Genomic DNA, 18,645 nt, shown 5'->3' with positions numbered 1-18,645 from the left:
CTTAATTAAACTTTTCCAAAATACTGAGCGTGTCCCTCAACGGTCAAATTTGTTGAAAATTTCTAAATACCCCCCCCCATAACTCCTGATTAACCCAAAACCTCTCTCTAATCCATTATTAATCAAAGTTCCCCCAAAATGCTTTTTATTGTTTGAATCACTCTTTCGGGGCAAATTTTTTATACAAAACTCTCCAACTCTCTTCCACTCTTTCATTTCAAAATTACTCTTGAAGAGAGTATATTTATTTTTGGGCTTTTATTTTTACATGCTATACTCTCATATGCTATTTATTCTTTAAAATCATTTTTGAGAATATTGCTTTGGTTTCTCCTGATTATTTCTTTGATAAATATTTTTAGAAGAAAATTGTTTGTTGCACAAATATTTTTCTTAGGCTTAACTCCGAAATTCTCCAAGTAGTTTTCATTTGCATAAATCTTTGTTGGAGAACATAGTACACATTTTTCATACACATTCTATTTGTGCAAAAATCATTGAAAGAGCAAAATCCTAGGCTCTCCTATATTATTATTGAAATATCTTTTCAGAGAAAACTTTTTATTAAGGTTTAAATTTAGTTAAGCACCCTTACTCTACCGAACACAAATCATATCATAAGAGAGTGCATACTTTATTGAACTTATTGTGTACATCTCTGCTTGTACTTTTCAGAATCATTTTCATGTACAAAAATGGTTTTATTGTAACGGTTGGGTTCAGCCCATTAATTGAACTGGGGAGTCTCAGCCCCGTAAATGAGACCAGTTCGGTTCAGTCTGGAATTGAACTAGGGAGTTTCAGCCCTGTAAGTGCAACTAGTTCAGCTCAGCTTAGTAATTGAGCTGGGGTTTTCCTCACCCCATAAGGAGAGGATGTAAAAGGCTTTTGCTTTACCCGGTTAAGTGAGCAGGTATAGTGGAATCCTTGAGGGGTATGCCCAAGGCGGGGATGTAGGCTGGTTTGGCCGAACCTCGATAACAAATCTGTGTCGCTCTCTTTATCTTATTTAAATTCTTGCACTTTAATTTTAGCATATGTATGAATGTTTATTTAACGTCAAAATTATTCTTGTGCACACATTTTATTTAAATAAGATATAGCACACATGTATGTTTGCTTTTATTGTTAAACTCACTTTACATGCGTATATATGTTGAATGGGATATAAACTGCGATGAATCGGCGTAATTGTTTAAATTTGTGAAAAATATTTTAAAACCCAATTCACCCCCTCTTGGGATCACACCAATTCCAACATAGAGGTAACCTATGAATGAAAGGTTGATGTTAGAGATAGTAGAATCGACATGCTCCCACGAAAGTATAAGGCCTTTAGGATGAACCCACATGAAACCATCGCTAGTATGTACGCTAAGTTTACCTATATAATAAACTCCTTCAATGCCTTAGGGAAAATTTACTTAACTTATGGAAATGGTCGGGAAAATCTTTAGAGGACTACCACCAATTTGGGAACCTAAGGCAACTACAATAACAGAAGGAAGAAACTTAAAAAATACTTCCCTAGATGAATTGATAGGATCTCCTCACTTATAAGATGACAATAAATGAAGGAAATTCTGAGAATAATAAAAACAAGAAATCAATTGCCCTCAAGGCTGCTAATGATAGCTCTAGTGAAGAAGAAGACAATGACCTAGATGATTATGATATAGCTTTCATCACTAGAAGATTTGGAAAGTTTTTCAAAAAGAATAAAAAGTTCTATAATGACCTGCTTATCTTATCATATAATAAAACATACTTAATAACAAAATCAACCTGAACCTGTGGGTAATAAAGACACCTCTGACATTCACAGCAAAAACCTAAGTAGTAGTAAATATAAATCACATTTTCATAACAATAAAATATAAATACGAGAGTCAACTACATTCCAAAATATATGTGTTTATATACAATCTCCAACAATACACCATACATATAAACATATCTACGAACCCACAACACATATCTATTGTCCTTAGATCAAAACTTACCCTCCTAGCGGGGTAGTACTACTAACTCAATGGTGGCCTCAACCCGTCGGTTCTTTTGGGTTTTTTGAAAATTATTTAAGTTTGGGGGTGAGACACTTCTCAGTAAGGGAAAATAAACTAAATGTAGTTGTGTGACAACATGAACATTTAATGCAATTATACATATACAGTACATTTTATATATCCGTAAACTATCATCATAACATACTGAATAATCATATACTTTTGTATTTTCTAATAAATCATACCGTTCATAAAATTTTTGTTATAGATGATAATACTGAAAACATACCCAGGATGAATAGCTAGCTGGTGTCATGTATTACCCCCCATGAAAGGTTATGTAGCCTGAAGGCGGGACCCAACAATGGCTGCCCGACCACTGTTGAGTCAAAAATATCTATAAGTACGATGGGCTCGCCACACCCTGGTCCGGACTACCAGGTGGACGTCTACAATTCTACATTAAAAGCCACGTCAACTATCCCTCTCCTACCCCCTTATGGGGTTGTTAGCACAAGTCTGAATATAGATATCTGATCTATGTAACTACGGTACCGTGCTCTTAAATTAAACTAAACTAACATCCGAATTCTGATAACATATAGTACATAATAATATAGCATTTAACATAAATGGATTGATAGCATTTCTATACTTTCATAAATACGGCTTTGCGCATAACATTTCGTAAATACAGCCTTGCGTCGAAAATTTCATAAACACAGCCTTGCACTGGAAACATATAACATGCACGGCCTTGCATTGGCTATCAATCACAGCTTTGCGCCGAATATCCCATGCATATCATTATGAATAAATAAATCAATTATCATGTATTTTCAAAATCATAATGTACTGTATTATTTCATAATTCCTGAAAACATGCTTTACTCGTAAAATTCCAATATCATAATACTTTTCATGAAAAATGTTATTCATGCCACACATAGTTGAGTAAATTCGTACATTTCATTCTAAAATCACATTTTATGTATAACAGCAGTATTTTCCCAAATATGCATTTTCTCAATAATATTCAAATATAATACATGCTTCCCTGAAAATTAATTTGCTGACAAATAATAATAATAATACGCGTGAAAAATAACTACTTTAGTTTATTCCCTTACCTGACATTGGAAAGAAACCCCTTAAAAATTCCACTTGTCCTGCACCCACAGGGTCCCCCGTTCAACAACCTGAATTCAATAACTCTCAGAACTAAACTTCAGTATTTTCATGAGACTATCATTTCATATAATTATGAAAAGACCAAATTTGGCATAAAAAGTCTTACCTCAACTCAGGGATAAATTTCAACTCGCTTCCATCAACGATCCGCTCTGGCAGATTTGGAGAGAACTTCCCTAGGAGCATCTTGGTGGCCTCAAATCGTCGATCCGGAAAATGATGGAGCCAAAATAGAAGAAAGAGGAGAGAGATACCGTAGGGAGGAGAGAAAGTGAAAATTTTCTGATTTTTTTGCATTTAAATCCGAGTTTTAGGCTATTTATAGAGGCATATTCGTCGATGAGACACGTCACCTTGTCGACGAGTCCCTGAAGAGTTTCATTGATGAACCTTCACCCCTCGTCTACGAAATTCATACTTTCTAAAACCCTCCTCTGTATTTTCTTCTCAACGAGACATACCCTCATCGACGAGCCCAACTGCTGCGTTATCGACAAACGCTTCGACAAAGTCTGCTGCGCCCTCTTTCTATTCCCATTTTTCTCTCTCTTAATTATTATTTAAATACCATTGTACTTCAGGTCATTACATTCTCCCCTCCTTATAAAATTTTGTCCTCAAAATTTACTATTCATGCAACTCATCATCCCTTAAAGGCAAAATGGTGTACTTATTTTATTACTTACCCTCACTTATGGCAGAGGAATACCGTGGTTACATTCCGAGTCCTAGGAGATTACATATATCGAAAGAAAATTCCCCCAAAACTAAAATATCACTTACTAACTAAAGTATTACATGTACTTGTAAAAGAAATACTATATATTTACTAACATTTCCTAATTATATCTGAACTTCTTGGAATAATTGCTGGTATTTCTGTTTGATCAGTTCCTCGAGCTCCCAAGAAGCATCTTCCACTGCATGATTCCTCCATAGAACTTTTACCAAAGGAATCTTCTTATTACGTAGTTCTTGTTCTCTTTTGTCCAGAATCTGCACTGGTACCGCCGCATAAACTAGCGAATCACTGAGCTCTAATTCACTAAAACTGATTATATGAGAAGGGTCTGGGACGTATTTCCTCAGCATGGAAACATGGAATACGTCGTACATCCTGGACAACATAGGTGGTAAAGCTAACCTGTAGGCAACCAGCCCCACTTTCTCTAGAATCTCAAACAGACCGATAAACCTAGGGCTAAGTTTACCCCTTCTTCCAAATCTCATGACTCCTTTTAATGGAGCTATCTTTAGAAATACATGATCCCCAATATCAAATTCTAATTTCCTATGGTGATTATTAGCATAACTCTTCTATCGGCTTTGAGCTGCACTAATTCTATCCTTGATGAGCTAAACCTTATCGTACGCCTGTTATACAAGCTTTGGTCCCATAACTTGCCGCTCACCCATCTCGTCCCAATACAAAGGAGATTGACATCTCCTACCATATAAAGCCTCAAATGGTGCCATACCAATGCTGGCTGATAACTGTTATTATATACAAACTCTACCAGCGGCATAAACTGAGTCCAACTACCCCCAAAATCTAATACGCATGCTCGGAGCATATCTTTTAGTATATGTATCGTCCTCTCAGTCTACCCGTCTGACTGAGGATGGAATGTTGTGCTAAATGATAGCTGAGACCCTAAAGCTTCCTACAAGCTTCTCCAGAAACGTGACGTGAAGCGCGGGTCGCGATCTGACACAATAGATACAAGAACTCCATGAGAATGAACTATCTCCTAGATATAGATCTCCGCCAATCAGTTAAGGGAATAGCTGATCTTGTTAGGGAGGAAATGGGCTGTCTTAGTCAACCGATCTACTATCACCCAAATCGTATTCTAGCCATGCGATGTCGATGGCAGCCCTGAGACAAAATCCATAGATATGTGATCCCACTTCCACTCTAGGATAAATAGCAGCTGCAACTGACCCGCCGGCCTCTGGTGCTCATCTTTTACCTACTGGCACATCAAACACTGGGCTACATACTCGGCAATCTCTCTCTTCATACCACTCCATTAGTAAAACTCTTGCAGATCCCTGTACATTTTCATACTGCCGGGATGAACTGTATACAATGATCTATGTGCCTCCTCCAAAATAGTCTTTATGATGTTAGCATCAGCAGGAACACATAATCTGGAATGAAATTGTAAAGCTCTATCATCTGAGATGCAGAATTCCTCACCCTGACTAGTCTGCACTCTATCTATCACCTCTGCTAATTCTGGGTATTCCTTCTAAGTGGCTTTAATTCTTTCCTGCAGAGTAGGTTGTACCACTAGGTTGGTGATACCTACTGAAAGATTACTCTCAGTCAATTCAATGTCAAGTCTCTCCAGATCCATCATGATTGGATACTAGATCTCCATAGCTGTTAACACTGGTCTTGCAGACTTCCTACTCAACGCATCAGCTACCACATTTTCTTTCCCTAGGTGATAACTGATGGTACAATCGAAATATTTAATTAACTCTAACCACTTTCTCTGTCTCATATTCAGTTCCTTCTGAGTGAAGAAATACTTTGAGCTCTTTTGGTCGGAGAAAATATCACACTGCTCGTTGTACAGATAATGCCTCCAAATTTTCAATGCGTGTACCACTACAGCCAATTCAAGATCGTGGGTAGGGTAGTTTTTTAGTATTCTTTAAACAATCTGGATGCACACACCACTACCCTGCCATGCTGCATCAATACACAGACAAGTCCCTTCAAGGACACATCACTGTAAATAGTATAACCCTTACCCCCTGATGGGATGATTAGCACTAGTGCTGTGACTACTGCTTCAATTCCTGAAAACTTTGCTCACAGCTGTCGTCCCATTCAAATCTAGCATTCTTCCTAGTCAGTCATGTCAGAGGCCCTGAAAAAGTTGAGAACCCCTCGAAAAAACGACGGTAATATCCAACTAGCCCCAAAAAGCTCCTGATCTTCTGGACGTTCCTCAGTTTAGCCCAATTCACTACCACATCAATCTTACTAGGATCCATACAAATTCCGTCTCCTGAGATAACATGCCCCAAAAACACAACTTTCTCGAGCCAAAAGTCACATTTACTGAATTTGGCATACAACTTCTTCTCCCTGAGCATCTGCAAGACCTGCCTCAAATGTATCCATGCTCCTCATAGCTCCTCAAATAGACCAGCACATCATCAATAAAAACAACAACAAACTAGTCTAAATATGGATGGAAGATCCTATTCATCAAATCCATAAATATCGTAGGAGCATTCATCAGACCAAATGGCATAACAAGGAACTCATAATGCCCATACCTGGTCCTAAAAGCCATCTTCGATACATATTCTGTTCTCACATTTACTTGATGGTAGGCTAACCTAAGGTCGATCTTAGAATACACCCGTACACCCTAGAGCTGGTCAAACAAATCATCTATATGGGGTAGAAGATACTTATTTTTTATGGTCACTTTATTAATCTTCCTATAATCTATGCACATCCTCATAGACCCGTCTTTCTTCTTTACAAATAATACTGGAGCTCCCCATGGGGATACATTAAGTCGTATGAAACCCTTATCAAGTAAATCCTGTAACTGATCTTTTAATTCTGCCAACTTTTCCAGCATCATTCAATATGGTGCTTTAGAGATTGGCACTGCACTTGGAAGTAGATCGATGGGAAAATCTATCTCACGATCAGGTGGCAAACTCAGCAATTCATCTAGAAACACATCTATAAATTCTTTCACTACTGGCGTGTTAATAAACTTCAATTCATTCTCCGACATTTCTTTCACGAAGGCTACAAATCCCTGACAACCACTCAGGAGCAATCTCCTCGCCTAAATAGCTGAGACCATATGAGGTAGAGATTGCACTCATAACCCTGTAAATCTAAATTATGGTCTTCTTGGCAGTCTGAATATCACTTCTCTCGTATGGCAATCTATACTGGCAAAGTTAGCTGCTAGCCAATCCATGCCGAAAATGATATCAAACCCATGCATGTCCAGCACTACCAAATCAATAGATAGAATCCTCCCCTTAATATCAACTAGACAACCCCGAAGCATCCTACTACATCAGATTCGGTCGGTGTAGCCACTAATAATTCAACATCTAGTGATTGTGTTTCATAGTTTAACACACCCCGCATATACAAACAAGTGTGTGGCCCCTGAGTCAAATAGTGCAATAACTTTAAATGAAAACATATTAATCATATCTGTTACCACGTCGCCAGCTGCCTCAGCATCACCCGGTGTCAGAGCAAATACCTTGGCTGGAGCCATGTTCCTCTGCTGGCCTCCAAGTGGTGCCTGGTAACCTCGTCGAGTAGGTCTAGGAGCAGAAGCAGCATCAATCTGAGCCTGACAATCCCTCATCATATGCCCTGGCTCCCCATACAGGTAGCAGATACCTTGCCCGACACGACACTCCCCCGGTTGTCTCTTCCCATAAGTCAGGCAAGCTAGAAGTGGTTGCATACCATGGAAACCGCAAGTCCCTATCTCCTGCCTCCGGTCTCTGTAATAGCCACCTCTCTTCTATGAACCACGACCGACTCCCTGTTGGGAACCAGAAGGTGCAAACCTTTTCTACCTCTGCTTCTCAGCCTCCAACCACTCTCCAATCTCTGTTATAATGGCTCTATCCACCATCTCGGCAAAGTCTTGCAACTTCAATATCGATACCTACTTATATATTTCTCTCCTTATACCTCTTTCAAACTGTCATACCTTTTTCTCCTCATCTGGAATAATGTACAGGGAGAAGCGAGATAGTTCGATGAACCTCGCCGCATACTATTGCATGGTCTGCTGTCCCTGCTTCAGATTTAGGAACTCCTCTATCTTAGCTTCCCTCGACAAAGCCAGAAAATACCTGTCGAATAATGTTTCCTTAAACCGCTCCCATGTCATCTCCACCGGTACTATCCTCTGTTGCTCTAAGAGTTTCACCACCCAACACCATGTTTGGGCCTCTCCACTCAGTTTATATGTAGCGAATAGTACCCTCTGCTCTTCTAAACACTGCAGCACTACAAATACTTTCTCGATCCCCTGCAACTAGTTTTCAGCGACTGTAGGATCTGTTCCCCCTGAGAAAGCCGGAGGATTCATCTTTATGAATTTCTTTATCGAGCTACTATGACCTGCTGACAGACCACCTTGTTCCCTCGAACTCCTGGTAATTTTGGCCATAACTTTACTGTGCCACACTGCATAGGATTGCATCTGAATCACCACCCACAGCGCCTGAGGGTCCAACAGTCTCATTCCCACTAGCATGGGCACTACTGCCACCAAGGTCTATCCTGAAAAATAAATAACTTAACTTAGAACCCCTTCATTATACATATCACCCAACTAATATAGTATATACTCCTAATTAATTCATCTCTCCTGATCTTAATTCAAGGTTCAATCCTGCAACTTAGATACCCAACCCGACAACAGTTTACTATGACTTTCCTAAAATCGTCACCCCAGGAAAATCACACAAACCACCATGGAAGTCCTGCATCTAGACTACAAAACCAGACCTCAAATCCCCTTATCCTATACTCTCGTATTATTACTGTTGCATTCTAGAGTCTACAGAACCTAACCTCCTAGGCTCTGATACCAAACTGTGAAATTAGGAATAGCTTCTCAAGAGGGGGGGGTGAATTGGCTTTTAAAACTTTCTTTTAACTTCTTTTAAGAATCCTTAACTTCTTTAAACACTTAACCAATTCTTTGACTTTTTTGTTTAATTTCACCAATCACACAATAACTTAATCTCTTTAATCAACCACACAGCTAATAAAACATTCAAACAATAAATCACAATCTCCAAACCAACATAACCACAATTTATTTATCAAATATAAGTTCACAGCAGCATTATTAAATTGATGAAATCATTCAAGATTTGGCACTCATGGAATACAAACACTATCCAATCAATCTCAAGCTTTATACCATTCAATCGCAATATATCTTTTGTTGTCAGCTCTGGATATGAAATTGTAAGCCCCGTAGTTGAATTATAATTTATACTTCGTTGATATAGATTTGCTTCTTCAATATGTTTTTCAACAACACATTCACACTCTTCCCAAATACTTAGAATTCAAATAAACTTTCTATTAATCTATCTTTGGGTGTTTAACCAAGTAACGTACTCTCGTATGGTTTCCACAAAGAATGGTTCAACCAACGTACTCCCTTTCAGTTTTCGCAACCCAAATCAAAATCAAACTTAAAGTTTACTTGATTTCCAAATAGACGTATTTTATATGATTTTCAAATTTAAACCATCCATGCAATTTAAATATGTACTAAAAATAAAGAATAGGGAAAGAGAGAGTGAGACAGAGATTTTTACGAGGTTTGGCTTCAATACAGCCTACGTCCTCACCTTTGGCAAAACCACCAAAGGATTCACTAAACCTGTTTCGTTGACAGGTGGAACAAACCTTTATAACACTCTTTGGTTAAGTCTAGAGCCCACCTTCTCCAAAAGATATTCCCTCATTCGGTCACTCCTTACATAGGCTAGAGCCCGCTTCTCTAAGCAATATCCCCTTGCTTAGCCAATGATCCAAACACCTTGGAACGTCAATGAACTATAAGAAACACAAGATAAAAAATGTGTACAAGTATACTCTCTTAAAGAGCAAGTTAGTATAATTTCAGCACTATATACTTCAATGTAAAATATCAATAGGAAATAGAATGAAGCTCAAGTGTAGAATTCACCAATATCCTTCTTAGATGAGGATTAGCAGTAGAAATTCAGAGGAGGAAGGATTAGCACTTCAGAATATCTCAGCAAAAGAATTTTTCAATGAGTGAGCAAGAGAAATTTGGAAGAACAAGAGTGCTTTCAGCTTCTCAAAACAGATTTTTCAATTCTTGGATGTATTTTGATTTGCAAAAACATGTATTTATAGGCTTTCAAACTTGGTTCCATGTTGCAAAAGTTTCCTTTGAGTTTCCCAAATTTTTAGAAAGTTTGGAGCTCAAACGGTTATATTTTAAAATATTAGAATTTAAAAATTTGCCCGTTGAATAGTGTTCAGACGTCGGAAGTCGCGAGTTCAGACGTCTGAACTGCTACTGCCTTCTTTATATTCTGTCCAGAAAATCTTCAGATGTCTGAACTTAATCTTCAATCTAAATTTAATCTTCAGACATCTTAACTTTTCAGACGTCTGAGGTCGTTCTGTGTGTTGTTCAGTCATCTGAAGTCCCTTTCGTGAACAGTGTTCAAATGTTTGACAGCAGTGACCTCACTTCAGTGTTTTGGCCATAATTTTTTTCTGTGTAACTCCAAAGTAGGTGTTCTTGGTGTCAAAATAAAGCTAAGAGAAAATACTACAACTTTCATGTTGAACATGTTTTAAAATAACGAATTTTAGATAGAGAAAAATTCACCTTAATTCGGCTATATAAAAACTGACAGCAATTGGAAAAACTCTTTTTGATGCTTTTCATTCCAAAAATGATTCTAACATTTTTAAAATAATTTTTGACTTTATAAAAATATTTTCCAGATATTTTGAAAAGTATTTAGGTTCACGAAGTTAACCTAAGAGTTTCAAAATATTTCAAACGATATTTTAAACATTAAAGCACTTACATAAGACTTCTAAGACTTTTCTCATTTTAGGTTCTTAAGTCTTCATGCTTTGTCCTTGGATTGAGTCCATCATTTCTTCATGCTTTCATATTCTTTGAGCTTTCTCACTTTGCCTTTCTTTGGCTCTTTGGACTTTAGTATGCCTTGGCTTTCGACAACTCATTCATGTCCTCATATTCTTCAAGGTTTCATATATCATCTTTAAATCCATGCTTTAACTCATTTAAGCTTCATTTGATCCTTGTGAGCACTTTCACCTTACTTTTTCATATATGAGCCTTCAAATAACATTACTCACACAAATATGTTAAATTCCACTTGTTTGTTAGCATCAAAACAAGATAGCAAGATTTTAAGCCTTGTAAGGCCAACAAATTGTAATGACCTGCTTATCTTATCATATAATAAAACATACTTAATAACAAAGTCAACCTGAACCCATGGGTAACGGGGGCACCTCTGACATTCACAGCGAAAACCTAAGTAGCAGTAAATATAAATCACATTTTCACAACTATAAAATATAAATACTAGAGTCAACTACATTCCCAAATATTTGTGTTTATGTACAATTTCCAAAAATACATCATACACATAAACATATCTAGGAACCCACAATATACATTTACTGTCCCTAGATCAAAACTTACCCTCCTAGCGGGGTAGTACTACTAACTCAATGGTGGCCTCGACTCGCCGGTTCTTCTGGGTTTCCTGAAAATTATTTAAGTTCGGGGGTGAGACACTTCTTAGTAAGGGAAAATAAACAAAATACAGTCGTGTGATAACATGAACATTTAATGTAATTATACATATACAGTACATTTCATATATCTAAAAACATTCATCATAACATATTGAATAATCATATACTTTTGTATTTTCTAATAAATCATATCGTTCATAAAATGTCTGTTATAGCTGATAATACTGAAAACATACCCAGGATGAATAGCTAGCTGGTGTGATGTATTACCCCCCATAACGGGTTGTGCAGCCCGAAGGCGGGCCCGACAATAGCTGGTCGACCATTGCCAAGTCAAAAATGTCTGTAAGTACGATGGACTCGCGACACCCTAGTTCGGATTGCTAGGTTGACGTCTACAACTCTACACTGAAAGCCACATCGACTATTCATCTCCCACCTCCTTGTGGGGTGGTTAACACAAGTCTGGACATAGATATCTGATCTATATAGTTACGGTACCGTGCTCTTGAAACTGAATTAAACTAATATTCGGGTTCTGATAACATATTGTACATGATAATATAGCATTTAACATAAATGGATTGATAGCATTTCTATACTTTCCTAAATATGGCCTTGTGTCGAACATTTCGTAAGTACGGCCTTGCGCCGAACTTTTCATAAACACGGCCTTGCGCCGGAAAAATATAACATACATGGCCTTGCATCGACTATCAATCACTGCCTTGCGCCGAATATCTCATACATATCATTCTGAATAAATAAATCAATTATCATGTATTTTCAAAATTATAATGTACTATATTATTTCATAATTCCTGAAAACATGTTTTACTCATAAAATTGCCATATCATAATACTTTTCATGAAAAAATGATATTCATGCCACACAAAGTTGAGTAAATTTGTACATTTCATTCTAAAATCACATTTTCTATATAACAGCAGTATTTTCCCAAACATGTATTTTCTCAATAATATTCAAATATAATACATGCTTCCCTGAAAATTAATTTTCTAATAAATAATAATAATAATAATAATAATAATAATAATGATAATACACGTGGAAAATAACTGCTTTAGTTTATTCCCTTACCTAAAACTGGAAAGAAACCCCCTAAAAATTCCACTCATCATGCACCCGCAGGGTCCCCTGTTCAACACCCTGAATTCAACAACTCTCATAACTAAACTTCAGTATTTTCATGTGAATATTATTTCTTATAACTATGAAAAGACCAAATTTGGCATAAACAAACCTCACCTCAACTCAGGGATGAATTTCAACTCGATTCCACCAACGATCCGCTCTGGTAGATTTGGAGAGAACTTCCCTAGAAGTGTCGTGGTGACCTTAGATCATTGATCCAGCAAACAACGGAGCCAAAATTGAAGAGAGAGGAGAGAGATATCGTAGGGAGGAGAGAGAGTGAAAATTTTCTGATTTTTCTGCTTTTAAATCCGAGTTTTAGGCTATTTATAGAGCCGGATTCGTCGACGAGACACGTCACCCTATCGACGAGTCCCTAAAGAGTTTCGTCGACGAACCTTCACCCCTCGTCAACAAAATTTGGAATTGCCAAAACCCTCCTCAATATTTTCTCGTCGACTAGACATACCCTTGTCAACAAGCCCAATTGCCGCTTCGCGTTCGTCGACGAAGTCTACTGCGCCCTCTTTCTATTCCCATTTTTCTCTCTCTTAATTATTATTTAAATACCATTGTACTTCAGGTCATTACAAGTTTACTCGAAAGTTTAAAGATTCAAAATATGACAAAGGGGAAACAAGTAAAAAGGAAACAAAGAATGAACCCCCTACTTGTTATAATTGTAAAAAAGTTGGACATATTAAACTTGATTGTCCACAACTCAAGAAAGATGCTAAGAAGAAGAAAAAGAAGGCAACAAAAGTTACATGGGATGACTCGAGCTCAAGAGAATCAATGGATGAATCAAGCGATCAAGACATGGCGAACATCTGCTTCATGCCAAGAGATGATGAGGAAAATTCCTATACTAGTTCATCCGAGGAATCTAGTGATGAATCATGCAGTGATTCGTGTGATAGTATGTCTTCATATAGAGAAATTCAGGTTAAACTATTTGCCTTACATTATAGGTTCATAAAAGCAACTAAAAGAAACATAGCTTTGAAAGAACAAAATGAAAAGTTAAAGAACCAGCTAGAAACCTCAATATCTGTGGAAAAAGAAAAAGACTCTCACATTGATGATCTCACTGTAAAATAAATAAAATGTTTGAAGATTTAGAAAAGCTACAAATAAATGATGAAAATACAAAGAACTCAAAGGTATTTGAACTCAAGAGTAAAATTGAGTAAAAAGATAGAATCATTTACAATTTTAGTAGACAGAAAAAAATTTTTTGATAAACTTATTAAATCACAGAGAATGTCCTTAGACAAAGAAGGAATAGGATTCAATGGAGTTGGAAAAAAAAAAAAAAAAGGAAAAAGAATCTTTACATGGGGTACTTTGTAAAGGAATCAAAGTACTATGCTAGCACATCCTCCACTAATTCATATGAACATACCACTTGCTTCCTATGCATGAAAAAGGGACACATAAAGTTTGATTGTCCATTTAAAAGAAAAAAAAAATGTAAAAATCAAGAAAGTATGGAGAGTAAAAGCTGAAGCTAAAACTAAAACGAAAAAAAAAACACCTAAGAAGGTTTGGATACCAAAAAGTAACCCCTTGAAACCTTCTTGCACGCATGCTTTAGGACCACTCCATCAAAAGAAAAATGGTACTTGGATAGTGGGTGTTCAAGGCAAATGATCGGAGACAAGTCCAAGTTGACCACATTAATGCTTAAGGATGGTGGATATTGTCACCTTCGATGACAATGCCAAAGGTAAAATAATTTGTATCGAAAAAGTAGGTAAAGAACCATACTTAACTAATAATTAAGTCTTACTGGTAGATAGGTTAAAACATAACCTACTCAACATTAGTCAATTAAGTGATAAAGTATTTGAAATAATCTTTTAACAAGACAAATGCATAGTTGAAAATCTGTCGAACCATGCTCTAGGCGAATGCTTGAGTCCATACAGGGACTTATTGAGTTTACATACCCTGTTTTCTTCACCTCTCTTACTGAAACCTGGAGGTATCATCATGTAGACTTCTTCTTCTAACTTGCCATTTAGAAATGCATTCTTAATGTCAAGTTGCTGCAATGGCCAATCCAAGTTGGCTGCCAAGGACAGGAGTACCTGAACTGTATTCAATTTTGTCACTGGTGCAAATGTCTCCGTGTAGTCAATGTCATAGGTCTATGTAAACCTTTTTACAATAAATCAGGCTTTATACCGTTTAACTGACCCGTCAGCTCTATATTTAACTGTAAAGACCCATTTACAACCAACTAGCTTCTTCTCTCTTGGCGAATTCATAACGTCCCAAGTTCCATTCTTTTCTAGAACCCATATTTCCTCCATTACAGCTTCCCTCCACTCAGGAATCTTCAAGGCTTCCTGGATATTCTTTGGAATTTTTATCCTGTCAAAGTTAGAAGTAAAAGCTCGATACTCTCTTGACAGACTTTTATAAGATATGTATTTTGACCGGGGATATTAAGTACATGATCTAGTTTGATTTCTGACTGTAATGGGTAAATTGACGTCATTAGGTACAGGCTTATCAGAAGGGAGCTCATAGCCATCTATTACCTGATCGGGATTAAGCGTGGACTCATGATTGCTCGGAGCTATCACCGGTTCCAACTCTCTTAGTGCCTCAAGTATGAGATTCTCCCTATTCTTTGTGTTTGGCTTTATTAAGTAAACAAGTATTTCTGTGTTGTTTTGTTTTTCTGCATCTCCCCCCTGAGTTTAAGTGGTCTTTTGTACATGATAGGTCAGGAAATGATGCAATGGTAGACTTAGTGTACGACACATATTCATCAACAGAGAAATCAAAGAACCGATCTTCACTCCATTTCTCCCCCTAAAGAGAGGGCTTTAAGAAGTAAAGAGTGGTTTCAAAGAATGTGACAAAAAGACTAACAAACTATTTTTTTGTGACAGGATCATAACATTTGTAGCCTTTCTGAGTTGGAGAGTAACCAATAAAAAAACGCTTAATGGCACAAGATTCCAATTTATTCCGATTGTGAGCATGAACATGAACAAATGTAGTATATCCAAAGATTTTAAGAGAGAGATTGGAGAGGAGCCAAGAGTTAGGAAAACATTCCTGGAATTTCTAGAGAGGAGTGGCAAAAGAAAAAACTCGACTAGACATTCGATTAATGAGATGTATAGCTATTAAAATGGCATCACCCCAAAAATATTTTTTCATATTTGTAGTGAACATTAATGCCCAAGTTACTTCAAGAATATGCCTATTTTTACATTCAGCAACCCCATTTTGTTGAAAGGTATCCACACAGGAACTTTGATAAACAATTTCATTTTCTTTAAAATAATGTCCCAAGATATCATTGAAATATTTCGTACCATTTTCGGTATGTAAAATTTGAATGTGAATTTGGAATTATGCTTGAATCATGGAGTGGAAACTGACAAAAATAGAACAGACTTCAATTTTATCTTTCAACAAGTAAACCCAACAAATACATGTATGATCATCAATAAAAGTAACAAACCATCTCGTGTGAGTGCGATTAAGAGATCGTGAGAGCCCCCATAAATCACTATGAATCATTGTAAAGGGTCTGGATCGTTTATATGTGGATTTTGGAAAGGAATTAAGCTGGTGTTTTACAAATTCACAAATCTCACACTGAAATTCAAAAGACGTTTTATTTGAACAAATGGAAGGAAATAAACGTCTTAGATATTGAAATTTTGGATGACGCATCCTAGAATGTCATAACAAAATTTCACTATCCCTAAAGACAGATGCAAAATCACAAATAGCAATTTTACATTGTTCACTCACATTCGCCTCCTCAAAGTAGTAGTCTCTCACACTCATTAGCACTATCAATCGTCTTCCTCGATGATAAGTCCTGAAAAACATAATGAGAGGGAAAAAATTTAGCAAAACAATTGGAATTCTTAGTCAACTAGCTAATGGATAGTAAGTTGCAGGATAAATTAGGAACACAAAGAATGGACTCTAGTGTGATGCAGTTAGAGAGTTGGATATTCCCTTTACCTACGACAGACGAGAGTGATCCATCTTCAATTTTAACTTTAAAATTTCCAGCACAGGGTGAATATGATGAGAAAAGATAATAGGCATCAGTCATGTGGTCAGAAGCATCAGAATCAATAATCCAAGGAGTTTTGGATCTAGAAGTTATACTCAATGCTTGTAAAAAATTACCTCTTTGGGCTAAAGAACTCGAAAAAATATTTGTGGAAGCTATGTAATAATTAAACGAGTCGGGTCTGCCACCCTAAATAGACCCTGCCTTAACATTTCCTTGTCAATCCCAATCTCTCTATAGGAACCAAGGACTGCAACTGCGCCATTTGCCTCACGAAGTTTCAGCCGCACAATCGACTTTACCTGCTACTGATCTTCTGCCACGTGTTCCATGCCGGTTGCATTGACGCTTGGCTTGTCGTGAACCAAACCTGGCCAATTTTGCAAAAGCTACCGGCCATTGACAATGCATCAAGCCCCGTCGACCGGTCTCAACCACTTGGCTTGTTTTATCAAGCCCAACCGACCGACCATTGTGCCTTAAAAATGCCCAGTCGACCGGCATTGTTCACTCGGCCGACCAGATCATTAGGCCGAAATGTCGTTTTCACGGATTTGGAAATCTCCTAAAGGCCAGCTGACCGGGACCTTCCCTAGTCGACCAAACCTCTCAAGTTTGACTTAAATGATGAGTACTTGTTTTGAAAAGTAATTTTTCAAATTACTTTTTTTTAAAAAAAAAAAACAAGTATAAAATATATATTTTTTAAAAAAATAGTACTAATATGAAAAGTGCTTATAATAAGTAATCTCATATTACTTTTATATGAGCATTTTTTAAAATAAATATTTTTTTAAAAAAAATTATAAGTGTTGCAAACGAACCCTAAGCTTTCTTGGATGCCAATGTTCTCTTTTCCTTCCGCTCTAAATTAGTTGTTGGAATATCCCTTGAAAAAGTTAGTGAGTCCCATGGTTGCAAACACTATCAATCAAAGCGCCGCTAGCAGCCTAGCAAGCATGTCCAGGCATGGGTACCTAATTGTGCTATTTTATTAACAATTACATTTAGAAAAGCAAACAATACTAAAGGGTGTAGTTTTATAATGTATGAATGTAATTTGTATTTATATAGATTATGGGTAGATTTTTTACACCTTTTTTTTTTAGAAGAACGTTTATTGATTATGGAATGTAATTAGACTAACAAATTATGTACATATAATTTGTATGAACATGTTATGGACACATTTTTTAATTTGCATACAAAAATAGAATTGAAACTTTATTATTTAAGAACAAGTTATGAATAGGCTAGCTCGTTCGAGACTATAGCCCTTGGAATATTATCCATCGAAGTAATATAAAATCTATCTTGTTCATAAAGGGGAATATTTTTAGATATGAGATTAATCATTGATCAAAATGTTCTGAAAGCTATTTTATCCAACACTAGGGGTGTTTTGAGACTGTTAATTAAATATTACATTGTAGACGTAAGTCACACTATTAGACACCAACGTTCTAGGTATTCGACATATTTTGAGTTCAAATATTTTATTATTATTATTATTATTGTTGTTATTATTATTATCCAAGAAAATCTAATTAGATGCTTTGTCTTTAATTATAGTTGTGTTAAAGGGTACAAGGGTAGAATGATTAACTTCAAAATTCAAATTTCATTAAGTGACAAATAGACCGTTTAACGATCAAATTTTTCATGCCATTTTTTTAATATATATAACTGTAAAATTCCACTGCTCTGATACCTATTAATATAAATCAAATCATCATCACGATCCAGATAGGACCCATGGAATCTGAGACACAATAAACTACCTAAGCAGCAGGAAGCAGAATACAAACAACCATATCAATATATATACAATACTAGAGTGTCGGAATATTTTTCAAAATATGCACACACAATCATTCCCAAAATACCCTCATTTGGACCTAGAGACTACTCA

Source organism: Malania oleifera, chromosome 6, assembly GCF_029873635.1.
Source record: "Malania oleifera isolate guangnan ecotype guangnan chromosome 6, ASM2987363v1, whole genome shotgun sequence".
NCBI lineage: Eukaryota > Viridiplantae > Streptophyta > Magnoliopsida > Santalales > Ximeniaceae > Malania > Malania oleifera.
Note: the sequence above shows the minus strand (reverse complement) of the source record.